The sequence below is a fragment of the Amblyomma maculatum genome, chromosome 6, assembly GCF_055883805.1.
Source record: "Amblyomma maculatum isolate TAMU_Amacu chromosome 6, ASM5588380v1, whole genome shotgun sequence".
Lineage (NCBI taxonomy): Eukaryota > Metazoa > Arthropoda > Arachnida > Ixodida > Ixodidae > Amblyomma > Amblyomma maculatum.
The window spans coordinates 169,018,264-169,045,331 of record NC_139349.1 but is presented as its reverse complement, the minus strand read 5'-3'; the positions used below and the strand labels follow the sequence as shown (position 1 = coordinate 169,045,331).

At 49.9% G+C, this 27,068-nt stretch overlaps 2 pseudogenes; both read right to left on the bottom strand.

Moving 5' to 3' along the window:
• LOC146187380 (uncharacterized) overlaps nucleotides 1-5,258 on the bottom strand; it is a 30,374-nt pseudogene extending 25,116 nt beyond the window's left edge.
• Nucleotides 1-27,068, bottom strand: part of LOC146187378 (uncharacterized) — a 289,128-nt pseudogene that overhangs the window by 63,907 nt on the left and 198,153 nt on the right.

Below are 27,068 nucleotides of genomic sequence, written 5' to 3'. Positions count from 1 at the left end.
GAGTACGTATGGCCTCTGCGGGTCAGGGGTACTCAGCGAAACGGCCGCGCAGAGAGCTCGCTTGAGCGCCTCGAAGGCTTTATTGGCTTCTGGTGATTACCGCAATTGGGTCGGTACACTTTTTCCCGTTAACTGCGTTAGCCGGCGAGCTATCTCAGCAAACTTCGGAATGTAGCTACCGTAGTAGCCGCAGACACCCAGCGCGCTCCTAAAATCTTTCTTTGTTTTAGGGACCTGAAGCTTCTCGATCGCTTCCAGCTTCTGAGGGTCTGGGCCGTGTTTGCCTGAGCCTACAATATGTCCGAAATACTGGATTGAGGCCTGAGCTAACTGACACTTCTCTACGTTAGCGCGCAATCCTGCATTCTCCAAAGTAGTGAAAGCCCCGTGCAGATGCCCCACATGTCGCTCTAGCGATGGACGGAACATGGCTATATCATCTAAAAGAGCGCTTGCGTACTCTTCATGCGGAGGAGGAGTAGGAAAAACATTTATTATATAAACTTCTTTTTCTTCCTGAGTGGAGCCCTCAGTCCAGGGCTCCATGTGTCGCCCAATCCTGCAGGCCCGCCAGAACAGCTGTCGCTGGTCTTGCGGGTTGTTGCGAATAAAACGGTCTCAGAAAAAATGAATACAAATCAGTCCATAAGCCCATGGGCCACGGCAATCCTCTTGGCCCGCTCGATTAGCCGGCGCTGTTCGGTCAGCTCCGTGCGGGACAAGTCATCTCCCAAGATGAGTGGGTGGGCTGAGGTACAGGAGGAATGCCGCCGGGTGGCTTTGGGCAGACCCAAACAGAATGATATAGTGTAGGTCGGTGTTGTTGGCAGGTGGGGCATTTATCTGGGTAGCGGGTGGGGTTGAAAAATGTTTTTGGTACCAATTTGTATAGCTGTGAGTCTGCAGTTGTCACCATGCCACAGCTTCGGCCTTCGTGAGTGTTGGGTGCGGCGGTGGTAGAGTTCTTCTTTATGTACGGTAATACAGTGTACTGTCGGTGTAAGACTGTAGAACTGTGCTGGCGTCCTCTGTGTCTACTTCCCCCTCCGCTTCCGTCGACAGCGCCCGGAAGGTTGCTGCTCGGGCGAGCGCGTGCGCACTCTCGTTGCCAGGAAGGGAGGAGTGACCAGGAGTGCAAACAATTTTAACAATAGGAAAGCTATCATAGTTTGTAGGTGAGAGCATGCGTGAAGCCTCCAAATATAATGTATCCTTCGCGAAGGCGCGACACGCAGCTCGTGAATCTGATTATTGTGTATGTCGGACGGTGGGATGTTTGTAACATGCGTCCATGTGGTGTATGAAGGCGAATGCTACCGCTATGGCAGTCTCCTCAGCCGTCGTGCTCCAGTTCCTACCACGAACGGAGCCCGTAATCTTAATTGAACCGTTGGCGTCCGTAACAGCTAGTGCCTTAGCGTCTGTGCCCGATGTATATCTAGCCGCGTCGACATATAAAACAGTTTGGACACCTTTGTACTGGCGCAGGAGTGCCTTGACTCTTGCGGTCCTACGACCAGTGTGGAGTGCGGGGTCCATATTCTTTGGGACTGGCGCGACCCTGATCTTAGCTGCCAGCTTGGGCGAGATGGCACGGTACCTCTGTTGCGGCGGTGTTGTCGGCTCCGGGTAGCCTAGTCTACGGAGAACAGTCCGGCCCACTCTAGTGTCTCGAAGGCGCGTGAGTTGGCCATTCCTTGGGGCTTCTATCAGCTCTTCTGCGGTGTTGTGGAGGCCAAGCTGAAGCAGGCGATGCGTCGAGGTGTACGGGGGAAGTCCGAGGGCTGTCTTTACTGCCGATCGTAGAAAGATTTTCAGATGATTGAGTTCGGTTCGATTGAACTTGTGATAAGGGCCGTGAAACGTCATACGGCTGATTAATAGCGCCTGCACGATTCGCATGGTATCCCTTTCCTTGAGCCCCCTACGTATGTTGGAAATACGGCGGATCAAGTGCGCCACCGGCGCGAATTGCTTCTTCAGCAGCTGTATAGTGTAGGTCGCTCTGCCGTTGCTCTGCAGATACAGGCCCAGTACCCTTAGTCGATCCACTCTAGGGATGGGAATTCCTTCGAGATGCAAGTCGATTTCCCGGTCGACTACTTGGGTCCTCGCTCGTGCACGAATCACAAGCAGTTCTTATTTCTCAGCCGCGCATGTAAGCCCGCGCTCAGTTGCGTACTGCTGTGTCATCTCAATTGCTTCTTGAAGGCTGTCTTGGATGAGGCCGTCAGAGCCTTTGCTCTATGCTGACGTGATGTCGTCAGCATAGAGCGCATGATGCAGATCAGGAATTCTTGACAGCAGCTGAGAAAGTCCTGCCATCGCCACGTTAAATAATGTGGGCGACAACACCGAACCCTGTGGGGTGCCTCGACCAGTGAGACGTATCGGTTCAGAGCGTACGTCTCCGATACCCAGGGTTCGATCCATGAGGAAAGCCCTAACGTAATCATAAGTTCGTTGACCACAATGTGAACTCGCTAGGCCCTCCCAGGTGGCATCGTGCGACACGTTGTCAAAGGCACCATTCAGGTCTAAGGCCAGGACAGCACGGGCTGGGTCCTGCCGGGATGATCTATCACTTCCTCTTTAACCTGAAGGTGAACATCCTGAGTAGTGAGATGCAGCCGGAACCCGAACATGGTGTCAGGGAAGATGTTGGTTTCCAAGTGTGGGTGCAGCCGCCGGAGCACTACATGCTCCATCAGTTCCCCAACACACGACGTCAAGTATATGGGTCGAAGATTCTGGAGGGCGAGCTGCTTGCCTGGTTTCGGAATTAAATTTATGTCAGCATGACGCCATTTTCGCGGGAGTGTACCGGTCTTTCATACGTCATTATAATAACTCCGCATTGTAATAATGCGGAGCCAACACGTTGTTCATATCCCTCTGAAAAGTGGCAGCACCATTTTTTAAGCCGAAGGGCATGACTCTCCATGCAAACTGACTGCAATGCGATACGAAGGCTGTTAAAAGTTGTGGACCCTCGTCTAGTGGCACCCAATAGCCCCGTTTTAGATCGATGAGTGTGATGAACGTCGTGGCTCCCACGCGTAAAATGAGCTCCTGTGGGCATCCCATTGGGTAGGCATCTGTCTCAGTTTCTACATTTAGTGCCCTGTAATCAATGCACACGCGTATCGATCCTTCTTAGGCGCGCATACGATTGGATGCGCGTACGGAATATCACACGGGTATATCAGATTCAAGCTAGTCCAGCAGCTCCTTAATCTGCTTGGCGACTTCAGCTTTCAGAGTCTCAGCAATTCTTTACGGGCGGCTGCGTTTCGGCTTGGCTACTTCCACACGTTTTACGTGATGCGCGCCGACATGCGCAACGCCTGGTTTCGCTACGAATAGCGCTTTGATGGTCGAATACAGCGCGTATTTTAGTGGCCGTCTCTACATCTAGATGTGCTTTCTTTTCCATACCGAGGACTACGCGCGACACTTCGCCTTCGGTTGCACGTGGGGTATATTCCACCTCCCCGAAGTCACTGTCATCATGAAACATGAGGCTTACCGATGCTACCTTGCTCACGTAAGAGCGCATCTTGTTAGCGTGTACCAGCCTCTGGTGACCGTCGCGCATTTGCACGTAGTATGAGTGCTCGCGATACTTCCTAGTTACTGTACACGGTCCCAACTACTTCGAGTACAGTTTCCCTGAACAGTTTTAATCGAAAATCAGCACCGTATTGTCCTCTCGGAAACTCTTCATAGAGGAGTGCTTGTTGTACTGAGAGGCGTAATCTTCTTGTTGAGTCGTGCTCGTCAGCTGTGCGGCGTAGGCTGTAAGTTCAAGCTGTACCTTTAACTTTTTCAGGTAATCAGCGGGCGAGTCTGCGAGTTCTGCCGGCAGCTCAATATCACCTGCCCAACTGTTCTTAAGAACCGCAAGTGGCCCAACCGGGTCCCTACCGTACAGCATCCGGAAGGGCGACACACCGGTTGTGTTGTGGGGCGCCTCTCGATATGCCCACAGTAAAAACTGAATGAACCTGTCCCAGTCCCTGGCATTCCTTTCAATAACGTGAAACAGCATGTTGTGAGCACTGTTCCACCTTTCCACCGATCCGTTACTTTCTGGATGGTGAGGAGTAGAGAACCGCGGAGAACAACCCAATCTTCCGAGAAACTGTCTTGTCAGGGCGGCGGTAAAGTTGGTCCCGCAGTCGGAACATACCACCTCAGGAACGCCTGTGCGGCTAAAGATTGTCAATAAGGCCTCGCAGGTAGCTTTAGCGGACAAAGATATCAGACAAACTACTTCTAGTCAGCGCGTGCGCAGGTCGGTTACGCAGAGGGTCTGATCAGGTGAACGTTTACCTTCTGGAATGGCACTTTCGGTCGCGTGAGTGGTGCTATCGGCACTCGATCGGATTGCCTCCTGTCGGAGCGGACCTGCCAGCTGTGACAGCTGCTGCAGTGACCTTGAAGCTCTTTCTCCATTCCTGGCCAGTGGAAAGAATACTTAATGCGCGCTGTAGTTTTGCGGGCATTAAGGTGGCCTCCAAAGTAAGAATCGTGGGCCAGACTAAGCACGGCGTTGCGGCACGATTCCGGTAGTACCAATTGGTGCACCTGCTCTCCTAGCACGTAGTCTCTGTAATAGAGAAGCCCATCAACTGTAAACCTTCCCGCCTTGCCCCTTTTTGCCTCCTGCCAGGCCTGACGCAAGGAATAGTCGTTCCGCTGTTTATCGCGGAACTTCAGCGCGTCGCTGCTTTGCACCGGCTCAGCTTCACGCGCCTCTCTCCGTACTTCTACAGCTTTTGACTGAGTTGTTACGTTACCAGCAGTGTTTTCCGGCTCTGATCTCTCGGGTGTCCCCGGTTTACCACTTTCACACTCCAGCTTGTTTTGCTCCTCCACTGCTAGCACCCGGACCTCGGTGTTGGCCTGGCATGCGTCGAGCAGTTGCTCCCATGGGTCACCCGATGTTAAGCAGTCGGTGCACTTAAGCTTGTCAGTAAGAGCGCACATTACTGGTGTCTCTTCCACAACATCCTGTATTGGTGTTTTTCACGAATTAAAGCTAGAAGCAGCAGTGCTAACTTAGAACTAACGTTCTCACCGAACGCTGACACCAGCTCTATGCTGCCGTGTGGCGTTATTAGCTCCTCCGGCACACTGCTTTCGCGAATCACGGTGATATCGGTGCCGGTGTCGACAATGGCGTCAATTACCTTGCCGCTGCAATCTAGTTTTACCTCCTTCAAGTTGGTACGCAGAGAGCAGGGGTCATCCATGGCCACTCTTGCTGTTAACCAGTCTTCATTCGCGGACCGTACTGGTTTCTTTTTAGTATCCTCGCGAAGAATTGGACAGTGCGCGTCGTAATGGATCAAGTCTCCGCACTGAAAGCACTCGTGCCGTCGAGCTGCGTTTTGAGCTGCCTTAGGTAAATTGACCTTTCGTGGCTCTTTTGCGCGAGGCTTAGAGATCGCTTGTGCAATTAGCGGTTTCTTCAACTCGTCTTTAGCCGTGCCCTTTTGTTCAACTGGTCTAAGACCACTACTCTTCCTTCGTGCGCTACCCTCTCCCGCAGCCTCTTCGAAGGTCTGCAAAAGGCGAGCTAGCTCGCAAGCCTTAAACCATTTTTCGCCTTCTCGAAGCTTTACGTACGTATTGTCTTCTTCATTTAAGCCAGCCTTCAGTCGGTCAGCAACGAGAAGCTCCATAAGGCTCTCAAAAGATTTAATACCGCGTGCGCCTACGTAAAAGTTCGCGTAGCTGCGCAGACGCGTCGTGAACGGCTTCCACGTCTCACCTGTGCGTTTGGTAGCTGACTGAAATCGTCTTTCTGCAGACAGCCTTAGCTCTGCCAGCACAATTTTCTTCAGCACCTCGTAATCGCGGTGCTGAGCGGGCGTGAGTCGCGTTGACAGGTACTGCACCCTCTCCGCAATAAACGGGAAAACAATCTCTCCCCAAAACCCTTTCGGTTCTCCGTAAGCCTCCTGTGAGCTCTCTATGGATTCGAACCAAATGGGTACTTCTGCACCTATGGGGAATTTTGGAATCGTACTTGCTAACAATTTAGTGTAATTCCTCAATGCCATCCGGCTGCCTTGTGGTTCTCCTTCGCTCGCATCGTCACGTGTGCGCCTCGCGGTGGGACCACGAAGTCAAGAGAGCTCTAGTTTAAGCTCCAAATCTTCGCGTCGCTCTTTCGCCATTTTCAGATTTTAATCTATTTCCTTTTCAGAGAGACGTGTGTGGGACCCATCACTGTTTCCCTCGCCACCCTCGCTATCGACCTCCGCGGTGCCAAGTCGGTCGAGGTCTAGCTCAGGAAACTCATCCGCACTGTTCTCCCCACCTTCGCTGTTTCTGTCTTCAACGTTTCTTGACATTTTGTCCGGGTTCAAGTGAGCAAATCTGGTCTCCATATAAAACCACTGACTCGAGTAAACCTGCGTTGACCCAAAACATAAACAAGAGGACTCACTCGGATGCACCGGTGTGAACGTCAGTCGGTCGGAAGCCGCTCGCCGCCAAGCTCGCCGCTTTTTCGTCGCGATGGTGCTTGCTGCCTTCCGGTTGACTTCTTCTCTGTTGCCCGTGTCTTCTTCGGACCGTGGCTGTGGTTTGACGTTCCTCGCCGATTTTGATGACAGCTACCGGTAACGACCATCCACCACCGAGCGTCCCTAACAACCAACCTCTCGCGGACATAGACGTCAACTGCAATCAGTGCGAAGGCAAGCGCCGGGCTCTGGAGCAACTGCTACTGCATTTTAAACAGTGCTTTGCTTCTTCATCGAAAGTTCGTCAAACACCCTTTAACGCAACACCGGATCATTACTCATAACGACGTTCGCAAATTCTGCCAGCACCCTTACCGCGTTTCTGCTAAAGAACGGGAGGTTCCCTATTGCAAAAACCAGTGCCACTGGGTGCCAGCGCCCCAGCGCCATACCTGATTATGGTCCCAGTATGACGCTGGAAACTGGGCACACTGGGACGCGGCATACTGGTACGCTCCGCACTGGCGGCACTGTTCGCCCGGAGAAAAAAAGGCGTGGGATAAAAATTAAAAAGAAAAAGTAACGAAACAAGTTACGTACATAAAAATACCTACAGAAAGTAAAAAAAAAAATTAGTGAACCATGCGCGCCTCGAACTCGAACTAACCACTCGACCACGCCGAAAACGAACTTTTTGAAACATTTCTACATTTTATGTCATGACCCGCATTTATAAGTTTGGGACTTCATGTTTCGCAGTCTACAGGCCATTTCTGCCGCTCTAACAATTACAACGTCTTGATAATTGGAACTTGCTGCCTGCTATCACGACTTGCGACTAATGTTCTGGGTGCCTATGCGCGCTATTTTGTGCGCTGGAATCATTTTAAAATGCGGAGTTTGTAGTCGCTGGCACAGTTACCAACGCCGGCTCTTAGGTGGTGGTCTGATACCGTGCGACTAAGCTTCAATACCGGCAAGTGCAGCAGCGACGACACTATGTTGCGTGTAACTAAACCTTATTTGTATGTAAATATTTTGGGAAGCGTTGCGATGACTGAGGGCTCAGCTGCTTTGCACGCATAGTCAGAAGTAGCGCAAAAGCTTCAGAAACGCGCAAAATATTGTAACGGTTGAAATGGTTTTAATACAGGTGAACGAAGGCACACGGCTCAGAAAAAACCGGAACAGTCTGCGCGCGCCTCGCTTTTTTTCCCCTTCTACTTCTGCTGCTTCTCAGTGCGCCGCTACGCGGCGTAACAATTCCCCCCGGGCAAACGATTCTCGTCCTCGAGAAAATTAGGTAGATCGAAGATGGCAGCGCTTCATAAGAGCCACGTGAACAGTTTGTGTCTTGCGGGATCGGCGGTTATCCGTCGTGACGTTGGCGATAACGTAATTCACGTCATTCAGTTGGTCCAACACTACGAAGGGGCCATCGTACCTGCAGAAGAACTTTTCATATAATCCTCGCTTGCGAATAGGCGTCCAAAGCCAGGCGTAGTCTCCAGGGTAGTAAGCAACTGCATGATAATGCAGATCGTAGTGTTCTTTCGAGCGGTTTTGAGAAGCCAATGTGCGTAAGCGGGCTATATTATGGGCTTCTTCGGCACGGCATAGTATATGGGAAACAGACGCATCGTCGTTGGGGGAAAATGAGATGGGGTCTAAGAAAACGTGGGGAGTTCTTGCATAGAGTAAATAGAAAGAAGAATAGCCGGTAACTTCATGATTTGCAGTGTTATAAGCGTACGTCACATACGGTAGCACTGAATCCAAGTTGCGATGGTCAAAGGAGACGTACATGGACAGCATGGTTGTCAAGGTGCGGTTGGTGCGCTCGGTGAGACCGTTGGTGTGCGGATGATACGGTGTCGAGTGTCGGTAGTGTGAGCCGCAAATTCGGAGCATTTCTTCCACGACATCAGCAGTGAATTGCCGACCACGATCACTTATAATAACACGGGTTGCGCCGTGGCGAAGAATAACGAAATGCAAAAGAAACGACGAAACATCAGCAGCTTTTGCGGTAGCGAGAGTAGCGGTCGCCGCGTATCTGGTAAGATAGTCAACGCAGACGATAACCCAGCGGCAGCCCTCCAGAGTCTTTGGAAAAGGGCCGAGCAGGTCAATTCCAATTTTTTCAAAAGGTGAGGTAGGTGGCTTAACGGGTTGTAATGGTCCGGCCAGAGTGGTAGAGCGTGCCTTAAGTCGTTGGCATTTTTTACATATCGCAACGTAATGCTTGGTCGTCTTATACATTTGTGGCCAGTAAAAACGCTGGCGAATTCGGTGCAGGGTACGACAGAAGCCCAGATGACCAGACGTAATGTCATGATGCATGGCATGCAAAACTTGTGCACGGAGATTTTTTGGGATGACCAAAAGGAGGGCAGCACCGTCAACTGAGTAGTTCTGCTTTAACAAAACACCATCTTCGATAGTAAACTGCGTTGCGTCTGCTCTTCATTCTGCCTCTTGTATAAGAGGCTGTAGTGGCCGGTCATTGCGTTGTTCTCGCCTAAAGGTCGCCATACTAGGAAACGTCGACGCGATTGAGGCTACACACCCGTCGAAACAGTCTTAAGCGTTAACGGAAGTCAGCAATAGGTGCCGTGACAAGCAGTCTGCATCACTGTGATGTCGTCCACTCTTGTACGCGACACCAAAGTTGTATTCTTGTAGGCGCGATGCCCAGCGTGCCAGACGATCAGACGGATTGCGAAGTCCAATGAGCTAGCATAGCGAACGGTGGTCAGTAACTACGGTTAAGTAGCGTCCATGTAGGTGTGGTCGGAACTTGTACACAGCGAACACAACTGCAAGGCACTCCAATTCGGTAACTGTGTAGTTCTGTTCACATTTTCTCAACGTGCGGCTGGCATTGGAACAACGTGTTCAGCCCCACTATGCAGCTGCACAAGCACCGCCGCAGGACCGACTCCACTGGCTTCAGTGTGAACCTCGGTCAAAGCAGAAGGGTCAAAGTGGCACAGCAGTAGTGCGGAAGTTAGAGAAGACGTGAGCAGGTTGAAAGAGAATTCGCACTGGGGTCCCCACAAATTGCGAATCCTTGTGCAGTAGAGAAGTAAGGGGGTGGGCAAGTTGCGCAAAACCAGCAATGAAGCGACGAAAATAAAAAGAGAGGCCAAGAAAGCTCCGAAGACTTTTCAGGGTGCGTGGAGTTTCGGAGTCGCATACTGTAGCAATGTTCTGCGGATTAAAGTTTGTCGCTCTCCAAAATGGCACTTCTTCGAATTCAAAATGAGGCCCGTTTTGCCAATGCATTCAAGAACTTTATGGAGCCTATCATTGTGCTCTTGGAAGGTCTTTCCAAAAATGATAACATCATCAAGGTAACACATGCACATTTCCTATTTGTGGCCGCGAAGGATAGCGCCCATAAATCGCTCGAACGTCGCGGGAGCGTTGCATAATCCAAAGGGCATTAAAGTTCGTATAAACTATCTGGCGTTACAAAAGCAGTCTTCTCATGGTCGGATGGATGTAGAGGAATTTGCCAATAGCCAGATCGCAAATAAACATAGGGGAAATATGACGCCAAATGCAGACAGTCGATAGCGTCATCAATGCGAGGTAATGGGTGTACGTCTTTCTTTGTTACCGCATTCAAACGGCGGTAGTCTACACAAAATCGCCAGGAATTGTCATTTTTTCGCATCAGGATCACAGGTGTACGTCTTTCTTTGTTACCGCATTCAAACGGCGGTAGTCTACACAAAATCGCCAGGAATTGTCATTTTTTCGCATCAGGATCACAGGTGTGGCCCACGGACTGGAAGATTCTCGGATGATTCCTTTGTGCAGAATTTCGTCCACCTGTTCTTGAATTATCTTGCGTTCTGCCGGGGAGACTAAAGTTTTTTCCGAATAGGGGGTGCGCTTCTTGTGTTTTTTGTACTGTAGCCCAGAGGCTGGGAAATAGCTACGCGATCCAATTGAGGCAAAGTCGAACACTTGGGCATGAGTTGTCAAAATGTCTTCCAAAATACGACGTTCACTAGATGGGAGCGATTTGTTGACCATGCCCTGAAAATCAGAACAATATTCAGACTTGTCTTTCGCGGCTCCTCTACAATCGGAAATAATTCCAAAGGTATGAGTCACATAATTCTCAAATCTCGCGAGTGTCAGACCAGAAGGAAGACGAACAGGCTCATCTGACACGTTCACAGCCCAGAGGTATGCGCGACCCTCCGCCTCCACGACGGAGCGTGGCACCGAAATATATTTTTCGCTCCATTCGAGAGATCTGGCTCAACTATTGAATGTTTACCCATGAAGGATTCAGATGACTTCGCTGGGAAAAACGTCGCCGTCATCGCAGCCAGCAGCACATCTTCCTTCAAGGGGAGAACTCCTTGATGACTCTGAGACATGTTATCTACTAATGCGGGGATAATGTTCGGCTGCAAACAAATTTCACCGGCACTAAAGTCTAAAGTCGCACCACATTCGCGCATAAAGTCAACACCCAAGATAAAGTCATGTGTGGCACGTCTCAATAGCACTCGTCACCTGTCCTATAGCACTTGTCACCAATCACAACTGAAACTGAAAGCACAGGCCAACCGGAACTAAAGTTTCACCCCCGACTCCACAAAACGTAGTGTTTTTGTCCCACACAAAAATACCTTTCTGCCGAAGGCGGTTCTTAAATGAAAGGCTCATAACTGACACAGCGGCACCAGTGTCAACCAAAGCATCCGTTTTAACATTGTCTACAAACACTGATACTTTGTTCTTTAGCATGACGATAGGTAGAGAGAGGTGTGCGTGAAATTGACCGTTCGACGACCTTACTGCCCTCAAAGCCGTAACACACGGGTGGCTGGCGGCTCTGGTAGTTCACTTCAGAATCCCTTGGAGGCCGAGATGAGGCGACAGAAGCGCGCCGAGGAGCACCACGAGGCACTTCATCCGGATGGGCTGGACGCTGCTGGAAATAAGGGTGCGATGTTGGTTGCAGGGTCCGCTCCACGCCGTTGTTGTAAGATGGGTTTGGCCGTTATTTTGTGCAGCCCATGGCATGCGTTGTTCCCAAACGGACCTCGATGTCGGGTGGTAGGGCACATCGAAATTTGTACGTTGCCGCTGAATAACTAGCTCCTCACGTATAATCCTCCTGACCATAGAAGCGATATCTTCAGCCTACGGAATTTTGATACCGGCAACAGTCGCCACATTTGAAAGACGGCCAAATTTGGGCGCTATGCGACTTGCCTTTAACGCCTGAAATGCCCGGAATGGCTTGATGACATCTGCAACTGTGGCAATGGTGTCCCGCGAAATAAGGAAGTTGTACACATCCTCAGCAATCCCCTTGAGAAGGTGCCCTACCTTGTCTTTTTCTGACATCGGCCGATTTACAATGCGACAAAGTTTCAATATTTCTTCGATATAACGTGTGCATGTCTCACCGGGCAGCTAGGCTCTCTGGGAAAACTGATGTTCAGCGCGTTCCTTCTTCGCAAGGGTATCCCAAAGGACTAAGTAATGTCTTCAACAAATCGATCCCAGTTCGTCAGAATTTCTTCGTTGTTATCAAACCCCGTCAGGGCCGTGCCAGCGAGGACGAAGACAACATTGTACAGACGTGCGATCGAATTCCAGCGGTTGTACTTGCTGCGTCTGCCGTAATGTCGGAGCCATTCCTCAACGTCATCTTCGGGCTCACCTTGTAACGTACGCGGCTCTCGTTGATGGGGAAAGGCCGTCGTCTCTTCAGGTCGCCGTTCATGAGTCTGCGTCGTGCGGGTGGTAGCCATTGAAATGTACTGTTGAGGAGAGAAAGGTGGCAAACCTGCTACACGACGGCTGCGACGAGGTACTGGCGGATCTTGAACGTTTTTACCCAGCGCCTAGCACCAAGTGTAACGGATGAAATGATTTTAATACAGGTGACCGGAGGCACACGGCTCAGAGAAACCCGGAACAGTCTGCATGGGCCTCGCTTCCTCCGCTTCTACTTCTGCTGCTTCTCAGTACGCCGCTACGCGGCGTAACAATATTGTTACGCTGGCTAACGTATCAATATTGTTAAGGTTTATTTACAGAGTGATTCTGCATCTTAGCCTGATGTGCTAACCAACAGATGGTGACTTCCTCTTCTTTTTCCTCTATTCCGGAGAGCCTCTTTCTGCACTTCCTTCTCCTCTTCTGTGCGCATGCCTGAGATTTCCTCCGTCGCACACGAAGCCCCTGGGCTGTCAGTCAGTCGCGAGCGAGAGTGGCAGCTCTTAATTCTTGCGACATGAACTACCTATGTTTTCCGAGAGGGGCGACCATGGGAACATTGGCGAGACACGAAGTAATTCAACTCATTGATGCGCTTGAGCACAATAAACGGGCCTGTGTAGTGCGACAACAGCTTCTGGGACAAACAACGCTTGCGGAGAGGTGTCCAGTGCCACAATAAGCGGTAAGGTAGGGGACATCCTGATGCCGACGATCGTAGCGCTGCTTAGAGCGGTCCTGCGAGGCCAGTGTGCGTAATCGGGCGACCCGATGGGCCTCTTCAGCGCGACAGAGGGTGCTCGAAACAGACGGCTCGGTGTAGAGAGAGAACGGCAAAATGGTGTCAAGAGAACGTGTAGGCGGACGGGCGTAGAGAAGAAAAAATGGACTATAATAAGTTGTCTCATGCATCGAGGTGTTATAGGCGTAAGTAATGAAAGGAAGCACGTCATCCCAGTTCTTTTGCCGCGAGTCAACATACATCGCAAGCATGTTCGTCAGTGTCCGGTTTGTACGTTCGACGAGGCCATTTGTCTGGAGATGGTACGGCGTAGAGTGGCGCAACTGGCGAGTACAATAGCGCAGAGGCCGTTCCACAACATCTGCCATAAACTGGCGGCCTCGGTCACTGATAATTACACGAGGAGGCCCATGACGGAGGACGACAGCGTGAAGAAAGAACGAGACGTGAGCGGCGGTGGCGGAAGGGATGACGGCAGTTTGACAGTAACGCGTGAGGTGATCAACGCGCATGATGACCCAGCGATTGCCTTTGGACGAGCGGAGAAACGGGCCTATGAGGTCAACACCAACTTGCTCATATGGGGTGGTCGGTGGTGTCACCGGATATAAGTGGCCCGGCAGAGAAGTCGTGGGGAGCTTGAACCGCTGGCACTGCACGCAGGTGTTCACGTAACGCTGAGTCGTTCGACGCATATTTGGCCAGTAGAAACGTTCGTTAATGCGCGTAAGAGTCCTGGCAAACCCCAAGTACCCACCTGTAACGTCATCGTACATAGAGTGTAGAACAGAGGAGTAGAGGCTAGCCAGAACGACTAGCAGACGAGTAATTTTTTTGATACAGCTAACCATCGCGAATGCAGAAAGGGTTCGCAGATGCCGGATCACGAGCTTATTCAAAACGTGATACCAAGTCTTGATCTTTTCGTTGTTCTCGCTGGAAAGTGGCAAGATCCGGAAAATGTACGGAAACGGCGGCAAGATAGTCGTCAAAGTTGTCATCGCAGAGGGTAGTTGCGAGAGGCAGCCGCGAGAGGCAGTCAGCGTCAGCGTGTTGGCGGCCACTTTTGTACGACACTGTAAAGTTGAACTCCCGAAGGCGTAATGCCCAGCGGGCCAACCGACCGCAGGGGTTGCGTAGATTCACCAGCCAGCAAAGCGAATGATGATCGGTGATGACTATAAAGGAACTTTCATAAAGGTACGAGAGAAACCGCTATACACCAAAAACGACGGCAAGGCACTCTTGCTCCGTCACGGTATAGTTGCGTTCAGACTTGCTAAGGGTGCGACTTGCGTAAGCGACAACGTGTTGGGCTCCGTCATGCCGTTGTATGACCACAGCACCCACGCCGATGCCACTTGCGTCAGTGTGGAGTTCAGTGGGAGCTGTCGGGCTGAAATGACGCAGTATGGGCCGCGAGGTAAGAAGAAACTTGAGCTGGCGAAACGGAGAATCACATTTAGGAGTCCATTTGAAAGGAATATCTTTCTGTAAGAGGCATGTAAGGGGGTAGGCTACGTCAGCAAACGTAGGGATGAAGCGTCGAAAGTAAGAGCAAACTCACAGGAAGCTCCTGAGTTCTTTCACAGACTTGGGCTCTTTGACGCAGCTGACAACTACAATCTTCTGTGGGTCAGGCCTAACACCGTCTTTGTCAACCAAAATGTCCAAGCACAACGATCTGGCGTTCACCGAAGCGGTACTTCTTAGAGTTCAGCACGAGACCCGCTTTTTCCATGCAGTTAAGGACCACAGCTAAAGGGCTGTTATGCTCGGTGAAGGTCCTCCCGAAATTCACTACGTCATCTAGGTAACACATGCAAATTTGCCCCTTCAGTCCACGCAAAAGAGTGTCCATAAATCTTTCAAAGGTAGCCGGAGCGTTGCATAGGCCGAAAGGCGTCACGTTAAGATCATATAACCCATCGGGAGTCACGAATGCCGTCTTCTCCTTGTCTTTCGGATGCATCTGTATCTGCCAGTATCCGGACCGTAAATCAACAGATGAAAAACACCAGGGAGCGGGTAAACATCCTTCTTGGTGACTGTATTGAGGCGGCGATAGTCGACACAAAATCGCCAGGTGCCATCTTTCGTTTTCACAAGAATCATAGGGGCGGCCCACGGGCTAGATGATTCCTGAATGATTTGCATCATATCATGGACCTGTTCGTCAATTATCTTACGTTCTGAAGGTGAAACACGGTATGGTGTCTGTCTAATCGGGTGTGCAGATCCAGTGTCGATGGGTGCGGGAAGGCGGAATCGGTGGTGGCTGATCTTTAGCAAAGTCGAACACGTCCGCATGTTTCGTAAAAACCTCCATTAATATTCGGCGGTCGTTGGTGGGTAGCGACTCATTTATCATGGACTTAAACTGGGAATCAGCATGATCGGGACGTCTAGTTGAACGAGCAACGCCGTCACTGAACGCGGCGCTGTTCATAGAAAGGCGTTCTTCAAAGTCGGCAAGTTTCAAACCACGCGGAGATACGGCAGGTTCATTGGTATGGTTGACAGTCCTAAGCAAGGCACGGCCCTCGTTAACTAGAACAACGCTGCGGCGCACCAACACACTCTTTGGCACCGGAAAGGGAAGCGGGTTCCACCAAAGCGTCGAAGGCATTGGGAACCGCGCCCGAAGACACAACTGGGACGAAAATGGCGGACATCGCCGGAACGACGGTATCCTCGAAGGCAGAAAACACTTGGACCGCCCGCGGCGATACTTCTGTGAGGGCCGATCGAAGGCTGGGGCTTATTGATATCTCGCCACTGTTGAAGTCGAGAGTTGCGCCACACTGCTGTAAAAAGGCAACTCCTAGAATAACGTCATGCGTAGAGCGAGGGAACACCGCTCCATTTACATAACAAATATCAAGCGGAACCAACGATTCTCCCCCAACACCTCGAAATATGGCAGCTCTATCCCAACCAAACATAATTTTGCGGCCGAGACGGTTCTTAAAATCTAAGCTCATCACGGAAACTGTAGCACCCGTATCCACTAAGGCATAACACAAACACCATCCACTAACGCTTCCAAGCGGTTCTTCAGCATAACGACCGGTAGAGGAATTGGCAAATCGATGACCTGGCGGCCGCACCTCCATCGGCCGCACAGGCTAGTTTCCCGGTGGCGGAGAACGGCGGGGAGAAGGCGAACTTCGGGAGCGGCGGGCAGGAGGAGTCAGGCTGCGATCAGAAACTGGTGAGTCGTTGCATGGTGGTACGTAGCGGTAGGAGCCCGAAGGAGGGGTATAGGTCGGGTCACGGAATTCTGGACTCACGGTAGAACGGCGATTTGTCCATTGGCGCTGGTAGCGTGGTGGCGTGTTCCGGCGGCGGCAGAATCTGGATATGTGGCCAAGCATACCACAGCGCTAACAGACGGGTGGTTCACGAGCACGGTCCAAATAATAGCCCTCAGTAACAGGATCGCAGCGATCAGCAAAATCCAACCGCTGGGGTTGTTGCGGAGGAGGTGGCGCACTGTAGTGGGAACGAGCTAGGGAGCAGTGCCATATGAGTGGTTTCGGTGGTCACGGACGGAAGGAGGAGCGGTAGCACACCAAGAAGAGCCCTGGATGGGAGCTGCCATGCAGGGAGCAGCTATAAGAGGGGTTGCACTGCGGTTCACGTCTTGATGGCGGGAGAGCTCATCACGGACATTCTGACGAATCATGTCGGCCAAATGCGGAGGCTCATGTGAATGCTCGTGAGATCCCACGCTTGCAACAGTGGTCGCGTTAGGCAGACGGCCGAATTTCGGGGTTGTGCGACGCAGCTTTAAAGTTTCGAACGTACGGCAGTGCTTGATGATGGCCGCGGGAGAATCTAAGTTTTCTTTTGTAATTAAAAAGTTATATACGTCCACCGCGATGCTCTTTAATAGGTGGCCAACTCTGTCTTTGTCAGACATGCTCGGTCGGATTCACCGCTTTGTAGAGTTTTGGACCTTTTTTATGTACATTGTGCATGTTTCACCGGGCCCTTGGGCTCGCAGGAATAAAGTCTGCTCAGCGCATTTCCGTTTTGCTGTGGTATCCCCGAAACAATTTTGAATCTCCTCTTCAAAACAATCCCAGCTCGTTAGGGACGCTTCGTAGTTCTCTAACCATGTCAGGGCTGTGGAGTCCAAGAAGAAAACAACAGTGGCATCCCAGCGATTGTACTTGCTCACCGCTGGTAATTGGTGAGCTACTCATCCACGTATTCGCCAGCTTTGCCAGAGAAGGTCCGCGGCTCACGGTAATGCTGCCATGCGGGTGCCGCTGGACCTGGCTGCCGTGCGTCGCCGTCTTGGATCATTGTGGTGGTCAAGAAGCCCAGCGAGCCGTCGGCTCGAACGAGGTAGAGAGGAATCTGTGGTGATCGTTGCAGCACCTCCACCACACTGTTAAGGTTTATTTACAGAGTGATTCTGCACCTTAGCCTGATGTGCTAACAGACAGATGGTGAGCTCCCTCTTTTTCCTCTATTCCGGAGAGCCTCTTTTTGCACTTCCTTCTCCTCTTCTGTGCTCATGCCTGACAATATTATGCATTACAAGCGCTTTGTGTTGTTTTTTTCTCTCATGGGCCCATCGCTCGGTAAACTACTCTCTTTCTCGTTTTATTTTTACTTTCTGCTGCTTATACTGGGCCGTGTGCAGGCTACGCTCGCCTGCGATTGAGCCTGCATTGAACATTTTGGCAGTAATCAAGTTTGTTATGCATGGTAGCCCACATTATCAATTCCAGTTTTAGGTTTGGGTTAATCGTCAGTGTGTCATGAGATATCAGAGGCTCGGCGGTCGTGGTCTCTCTCGAAACGCTCGAAACTACCTATCGAAACATGAAAAATGTAGAAAAAAAGATACTGCCTTTGTTTTCTTACAGGTGCGCAACGACTTCGCCGCAAATAGCGGTTGCTTGAACCATATTTTTCATATGCGCCCCGATGGTTCGTTGCGAGTATGCTCTTGCTGTGTTGGTCCCTGAGGGATGCTACTCTGGTTGAAGGCGCAGGCCGCACCGGCTCTACTGTGTCACTGGTCCCAGTGCCACAGTATTAGTGCAACCAGTGTCTTCCCGTTACTACTGCAGTGAATATCGCTGACCTCCAGCGTGCCTAGCAGACTCAGTGCAAAACCAGCGCAAAAACCTTACTGGTTTGGCACTGTAAGACGCTGGGAGACGCTGGTTTTTGCAATAGGGTTGAGCGAAGACAGGGACTCTTGTTCAGCACTGGTAAATGTGTTTTATATAAAAAAGAATGCTTGCAATGACTATATACAACTCAGCGTGATATCAATTTCTGTGGTTAGTATGGCGCCGATTAAAATGGAAAGAGGCAAATGAATGGCGCCAACCTTACAAATTACTTTGAGACATGTATCTGTCCCGAATGTATCAGAATTATTACATTCTGCCAGAGAACATTGTAAGACTGCCCTGCAATGCGAACTTAGGTACTTTCCACAAGGCACGTATTACATATACGGCAATAGATCAATTTAATGACATCAATAAGGGTTTTCACTGCCATAAAAAGTTGTACTTCAGACATCACACATTCCCTACACTGCAATGAATGTTGAATTTGCGCAAGCGTCAATTAGAGGCAAAGAGTGTCCAGTGTTTACAACCTGCGGGCATAAATAACTTAAATTTAATCCCCAAGAAACAAATCTGCAGAGAGCTCTTAAAGCACTAAAGTTAAATTTAAATCGTTTAAATAACAAACACACCCTGTGAATCCTAAAAACATTACCTGTAAACAACCTGTCAGGTGGAGACATCGGTTCTTCACAGCCTACCTTCCATTGGTTTTGTAAAGTGGGTGCTCTGGAGACGCACTTCAATTCGAGAAATCGCAGTTATTTGGCCACAATGAAGGACATTCACAATGGCATGCATCTCTGTTTCATCTAAGTATGACATTATAAGCAATGCTGCATGTAATGTTCACATACACAGAAGCAATGGTTTACACTAAACATTGGGGGTATTTCTTGCCTTTACCTCAGACGAGATGTGTCTGCCATGACTACGACCACACTAGCTACGGCTTTAACCGCCGTTCCGTAAAAGGTCGGCCAACACAGTACATTATATTCTAAGGTTCTACGGAATCCCGTCTAGTCAGTAATCATGGCTTGACGAGGCTCACCGGTCACTGAAACTAGTATTGTTGACTAAAGTGAATGAGAAGAGGCACACTTTGGCTCTAAGACGCGCAATAAAAAAGAGACAAGAATTTTCAACGTGAAGAGAGACATGGAGGTGGTCAATAAGTTAACCTTGTGAGTGAAAAATCTTTATCAAACTCTGCTGGGATGGAGGCCTATCCATAGGAAAGGAAAGGCGAAGTGGGCTCTGTCTGGTCATATTTGGTCGGTCGTACTGGGTTTTCAATGGATCATTCCTTTATAAAGCGAAACCTTAGAACGACTGAAAACTGACCAAAATATGCAATTAAATTTTGTTGGAAATGAAAAGATCTTGCCTCATATGGCAATTCTTTGATCGAGCGCTACAATATCCTGAAAACGAGGGCCTGTAATTTTAATTTTGGACTGAAAGTCGCATGAAAATTAGTGGCGTTGCCTCTTGAGGCGAAAGGCTTTAATTATCATTGTACTATAACCCACGTGATTACATTTTGGGAAAACGTCACTAGTTTTCGCAGGTGCACTGTGTGCCCTAATCTTTGAAGAGCGCTCGCGTTGCTTTTTAACATTCTCCGTCGCGCCCGTCAGCAAATATGAGCCTCATTTCGCGTTGCCTATGATGTGATTTTAGCGTTTGCCGTGAGATGGCATAACAGTGTTCTGAATTTTTTGGATGAAATGATGACAATAGGCCACTAAAATTTCGGTCGGTCATGCGCATGTTCAGCGCCGTAACATCCTTCAGTGTAGTGACTACACAAGTAGCACTAAGTGGGTTACAACGTGGGGGCCCGCGTTGGGCCCGTCAGGGCAGCCCATACGGGCCCCATGTGGGATTTGAAACACGTACCCAGAGGGGCCCCGCGTGAGCTGCCCAATTTTGCCAAATAGGCAGCCCAAATAGGGCTGCCCGCATTCAGCCCAGGTAGACGAATGTGGGCAGCACACAAGAATCATTTTTGGGTTCCACGTTTGTGCAGGCAGTGCCATCCCATTGATGAAGGTTTTAATTTTTAAGTCAATTTATGCCTCCAATACCTGAATTGTACAGGCGCGGGATTTGCAAAAGCCAGTCCGTTTCAAGCTGACTCACGTGCTGCTCTCATGGGTTCAATCTGGCATTTTCGGGGCTTCCCAAGTTCCAATAATCAAGTGTGAAACATTAAGCACTAATTATTTGCTTGTATGCGACACTCAGTAACATGAAAGAACGTTATTCCCAACATTACAATAATATGGGCTTGCCCACATCACACCCAACATGTTGGTCTGAATATTTATTTCGGTGCTATGTGCAGGATAGTAATGCCGCAGGCAACATTTGAAGGTCGTTCAGTACATACTCGTAAAGCGGAACAGTTACTGTTGCATATTTTCTGTCGATACTGCATAATTAACGTAGTTTTAGAGTAAACATAGATAGTCTTTATTCATGGCATGGATATGCTTTGGACAGTTATATGTAATCTCCAGAAGAGGCAATTAGTGGCCGGTATAACAATTTACATAAACAAATTGGTGCCTTAAAGAAAGGGTGGAGACGTTTCAGAGCGGTAAGCCCGCCTAAGGCCAATTTGGGGCCCACTGCGGCCTTTCATGGGCCGCCCCAATTGGGCTGATCCTATTTCTACCGCATTAACTACGAATATATGTTGCATTTTCCCGCAAGTACCCCAAGAAATACCCGTGTGGCCAGTGTGGGGGTGTGCTCGCTTTTCTGCCCCGCCGCAAACCATGCGGGACCTATTCAGCTTTTGCGTGGGCAGCCCCAATCGGAATAGCCCGACTTCTATTTGCTTTAGGCCCACATTTGCATCGCATCTGCCCTAAATTGCCCCGCAAGAGACCGATGCGGGCAGAAACGGGAAGGAGTACTTGCCTGCCCCGCTAACGACCATGCGGGAATTATCTAGGTTTTTGGTGGGCAGCCCAGGAGTTTTCTGCATGAATTACACATTTTCGTCTGACATTCCCTCAAGTACCCCTGAAAGGTGCCATGTAGGCAATGTGCGGGCATACCCGTATTTAGCCCCGCCGCTGCCCATGAGGAACCTATTAGGCTTTTGATTGGGTAGTCCTATTTAGATTAGCCCAGGCATTTCCTACACAAAGCCCAAATTTTATTTGTATCGGCCGTAAAATTTCCCGAGTGGGACCCTTGAGGGCCAGATGTGGGAATATGTATTCTGTTTCCCCTTTCCACGCCTATATGATGCTCAGATGTAAAAAGCAGGGGCAAGTCCAATTTGGGCTTGCCCGCTTGATCCCTAAAGGGGGCCCCCATGGGTGTTATTGTGGTTACCCAAGCCCAACGGACCCATACGGGCCCCAGGTGGGCCACGTAATGTGTGTGCTACTTGGGTAACCTGGCCATGTCCAGTGACCAGTGAACCTTAGGAAAATAATAGTAAACTCGATACAGTGAATTCAAATAGTACAGTACAGTACAGTCAAAAGTGGTTAGAGTAAAGCACGTCTGGCCATGATGATATACTTCCCTCGACCTTGCCACCACATTGATGTCATCACGGGTCCCTGGATGTTCCGTGAAAATTGTATCACACGTCTTGTATTAAGAAAACTTTATTGTATTCTTGTCCCGCCTATTATGTAATATCTGGTTTCAAACTGAAATGCATGAATGAAGAGTTACTAGCAAGGCAATGTCGTCAGCGAATCGCTGGTTGTTGAGGTATTCTCCATCTACCCTTATCCCTAACTGTTCCCATTCCAAGTCTTTGAATACTTCCTCTAAGCAAGCTGTGAACAGTACTGGGGAGATCTGGTCTCCTTGCCTAATACCTTTTTACAGGATTTTTTTTACTTTTTGCAGAACTATGGTTACTTTGCAGCCACTAATAAACCTATATCTTCCAGTCTTTTCACATACGGCTCGTCTGCACCCTGAGTTCTCAACGCTTGCATGACCGCCGAGGTTTCTATTGAGTCAAATGCTTTTTTCGGAATCAATGAATGCTATGTATAAGGGCTGGATATATTCCAAGCATTTTTCTATCACCTGGTTGATGGTATGGCTACGATCAATAGGAGAGTACCCTTTCCGAAAACATGCTTGATTTTCTGTTTGAAATTTAAAATTGCCCTTATTCAGTTCCCGATTGCTCTATTAAATCGCTTCTACGTAATTTATACTAAGTTGATTGGTCTGTAATTATCCGAGTCCTTAGCGTTCTCTTATGAAATAATATAATGTTTGCGTTCTTCCATGTTTCCAGCACTGTCGCTGACACCATTCATTGCGTATGCAGTGTGGCCTGTTTTCCTAGCTAGCACGATATCCCCCCGTCCTTCAACAAATCTGCAGTTACCTGATCCTCTCCAACTGCTGTCCCCGTTTTCATAGGTTCTTAAGCTTTCTAAATCTCGTCCGTTGTCACAGGAAGGAGGTCTGACTGCTTTTCCCTGCTGCCAATCTCATTATTGTCCTGACGTTTTGGCTACTGTATAGATGAGTTTTGAACTCCTCGATTGTTTTGACTATCTTGTCCATATTCGTGATGATATTGCCCGCCTTGTCCGTTTTTCCGTTAGTGCATGCATCTGATTTCTGCCTATACCAATTCTTTCTTCACCACCTTAAGGCTTTCCCCGTTCTTTACAGCATGCTCAATTTTCAAAATGTTATACTTCTTCATATCGACCACTTTACGCTTGTTGATTAGCTTTAAAAGCTCCGCCAGTTCTATGCTATCTGTAGGGTTAAAAGCTTTCTTACTTTGGCGTTTCTTAATCGAATCTTTCGACTATTTCCAAACTTTACCGGTGGCTTCTCTAACTATCCTGCAGCTTTGTTCTACCGAGCACTCAGAATTGATATCGCTGAAATTATAGTTCATTGCCCCTGGGCTAAAGTCGTCATCCTCGCTTAGAGCAGAATATCTATTGTGTAGCCATATATTGAACTCTTCTATCTCCCCCCTCACCGCTAATTTGTTGATGGACTTCAGTCTTACTAGCCTGTTCCACTCCCTCTACAAATCTATACTAATTCCAGACCTTGTTATTCAGTGGTCACGGCATCGCACTGTGAGGTTCTTTTCTTTAACTCTTCTGGCCACCTCATTCTGTGTACACATGGACGGGACGAGAGTAGAACGATCAAGTGGGTCAAAGACTTAACACTAAGTTATCTACAGTCACCAGATAGTTCGTTGGGTGGAGAAGCCGGTGCAGACGCTCCGGGTAAAAGTTCTGCAGGGTCGGTGCAGTGGGGCCTCGGTAAGCCCAGCGGAAGGCTAGGCCATCGGACGGGGCCCAGTAGAGGCAAGAGGCCTCGAGTTGCCTTTCCCCGGCCGATGCGTTAGGCCTCTCCAACGTGCCTGGGCTCAGCACGGCGCCGAACGCTCGTGCCAGTGAAGAGCTGGCGCTGCGGCACTCCCGGACCCGACCACCGTTCCGAGTTTTCGTGGACGACAGGAGAACAGGACAGGATACGGCCGGCAGGCCCCAGGTCTGGATCCCCGGGTCAGGCCTGGCAGAAGACGCACCGCTCCGAGCTCCTTGGACAGCCGATCGGCTCCGCGGCTCGCCTGTTCTCCTCTGCTCGTGCCTCCCACTCCTCGAGCCAACCTCCACGTTTTTCTCTTCTTCTTTCTCCTCCTTCTTTCTTCAAATTATCATATGTTCTTCACAAATATGCCCCCCTTTGAGAAGTTTTTTTTTTTTTCGGGAAACAAAAACTTGGGGCCATGACACTGATGCACTGTTTTGGAGGACCGCTCACCACAACACTGCTGCACACATCACTGCACACACCACAGAGCGACCACACCATTGCTATTGTCTGCTGATAGTCTGAGTCACTCGCGCACATAAAAAGCACCTTCGTACTAATACAAGTAACATTAACACTCAACACTTGTCAGATAAATAAACTCTTAGAAACATACTATGAACAGCACAACGACACCTCCAGAAGACAGCACAGAGATTAACATTGTCTCCCGTATCATTCTCGATTCAACAGTTGACTATTCTGTATCGAGTCTCGGTTCCCCAGTCCACTCTGGGACCAAGGTTCTTCACTGAACGTTGACAACAGAGTTTTCGACTCGACGTTATCAAGAACTACGAAGGATGAAGTTTGTAGGGCATTCACTGGCTGGCACTCTTCGTAGCTTTTTGTGTTAATGGACATGCGTCCTAATAGAGCGTTCCTCAGGTCTCCTTTCGGGATAGTCCTCTGACATGCACCGCACGACCTCACAAACCGCCTAATGTCAGCTTGCACCCCTGGCCAGTAAAAGTCATCAAGCACTCTTGCGGTAGTATTTCTGACACCCTGGCGGCCGACAAGTGCACTCCCATGTGCCTGCAGGAGGACCTGACGGCGCAAAACCTTTGGAACGACCGCTTGTTCAATCGTTTTTCCTGGACAAAGTTGATAAGTCCGGTACAAAATGCCGTCACTTAGATGGAAGGTGTAGGCCGTCTGCCCTTTTCCGTGATAGGTTTTCTTAACCTTGCGACGACACACGTCTAAGCTGGCGTCCTCTTCTTGTTTCTTGCGAAAAACAGACCGAGATAAGTGGAGTATGGTTTGGGTGGCATCCAAACCAGTCCCTGAAACTTTCGCCGCCAGAACCTGAAAAGAAGCACTGTACCCATCATCACTGGCAGGTATGCTTCTCTGACCCGTCAAGACTGTTGCAGCGTCGGCGAATAGACGCTTGCACCCGGAACGTTGCCGATAATTACGTCATATGATGGCGTCGGCAGGCACCTAGCAATAGATTTGCCTGTGAAGTATGGCGACTTGATAATAACCTCCGCCTCAGGCGCTTCGTTGTCAGAATCATCCACTAAACGTAAAGATGCTCGCTCACCGGTATATGCAGCCTCGGGCACCAAAGCCTGACGCACCACGATGCCATTAGAACCAGTGTCGCGCAGCACCGACACTGCTTGTCCGAACACTTCTCCATGCTTCACTGGCATGTTGTTAATCATCTGAGATGGACTAAGGGCCGAACAGTCCCTTCGAACATCTAGGCATGTTCTTCCCAGCTGACGACCAGGGCGGGAATCTCGAGGGGACGTGCAGCAAGCAGACGTCTCCCGGTCACTTGAATTTCCGTATTGACACAACTGGGTTTCATGCCCAGATTTGCGACATAATGTGCAATATGGAAGCTTCGGTTTTGTACGGCAATCCGCCGACCTATGCCCGATCTTTTCACAGATGAAGCATCGAATTTTAGTTTTTGGGTTTGGGGCTGCGTCCTGCGGTTTTGTAAAATTCTGCTCAGCTCTATCTTTAAAAACCGCGAGGTTATTCTGTCGCTGAGCTTCAAGAAAGTGATCAGCGGCCTCAGCAATCTCGTCCACCGTTTTACAATCACATTCTCGCAAGAAGAGAACTAAACGATTGTGACAGATGTTTAAAAACTGCTCAGCCACTATCATGTCCCGAACCACTTCAAACGTGCGACCTATTCCTCGCATCTCAGCCCAGCGGTCAAAAAAACTTCACAGCCTTGTTGTGTACTGGGAAGCTGTCTCACCATCTTGCGGCTTGCTTCCACGAAACTTCTCTCTGTAGCCCTCAGCCGTGAACCGAAACCTCCGAAGTAAGGCAAGTTTCGCTACATCGTAATTGACTGAGTCCTCAAGAGAGAGTCGTCCAAAGACTCAGAGCCTCTCCGCCGAGGAACAGACTCAAAGCCGTGGCCCACTTCTCATTCGGCCAGCCTTGCCAATGGCGACATGTTCAAAACGCTTCAAATACGCGTCCAAATCGTCCCTTTCCTCATTAAACAGTGGATCAATCCATGAGGACTAATGGGGAAAGACGGAGCTGGTACGGTACCGTGCGCAGCGCTTCCAGCACTAGGGTCGCTTTCTCCCAATTCCGCAAGTCGTACTCGTAGCTGCAAATTCTGGTTTTCTTGCTCCAAGCGCTGCTTCGCTCTTTCATGTTCTGTAGCTTTCGCTTCGCGTTCTGCAGCTCTCTTCGCGTTCGGCAGCTTTGTCTTCCCTTGCCCTTTGTAATTCTTTCTCAACCCACTAGCGCAACTCGATTCCCTGGAAACCTATACGTTCCCCTACCGCGAGCAACTCTGGTGCACTCACTTTTCTCCAATCTCTAGCCGCGGGGAAATGCTGCTTGGCCGGCCTGGTCCTGTCGTGAATGCCAAAATTGTGAGGTTCTTTTCTTTAACTCTTCTGGCCACCTTATTCTGTGGCTTATTCAGAGACAGTAATCTAAATAGACGACCAGACTGACCAAGCTAACAACGAATACTGTTATGTACACATGGACGGGACGAGAGTAGAACGATCAAGTGGGTCAACGACAACACTAAGTTATCTACAGTCACCAGATAGTTCGTTGGGTGGAGAAGCCGGTACAGACGCTCCAGGTAGTCAGAGTTCTGCAGGGTCGGTGCAGTAGGGCCTCGGTAAGCCCAGCGGAAGGCTAGGCCATCGGACGGGGCCCAGTAGAGGCAAGAGGCCTCGAGTTGCCTTTCCCCTGCCGATGCGTTAGGCCTCCCCGACGTGCCTGGGCTCAGCACGGCGCCGAACGCTCGTGCCAGTGAAGAGCTGGCGCTGCGGCACTCCCGGACCCGACCACCGTTCCGAGTTTTCGTGGACGACAGGAGAACGGGACAAGATATGGCCGGCAGGCCCTAGGTCTGGATCCCCGGGTCAGGCCTGGCAAAGACGCACCGCTCCGAGCTCCTTGGACAGCCGATCGGCTCCGCGGCTTGCCTGTTCTCCCCTGCTCGTGCCTCCCGCTCCTCGAGCCAACCTCCACGTTTTTCTCTTCTTCTTTCTCCTCCTTCTTTCTTCAAATTATCATATTGCCAGGGGGCGCTCAGAGTGAAAGACGACGTTGAAGTGAATCGGCTCCGGACTCGCAGGACGTATCTAAGCCTTGGACCGCGTGATTCTACCTGTACCGGCTCTGTTA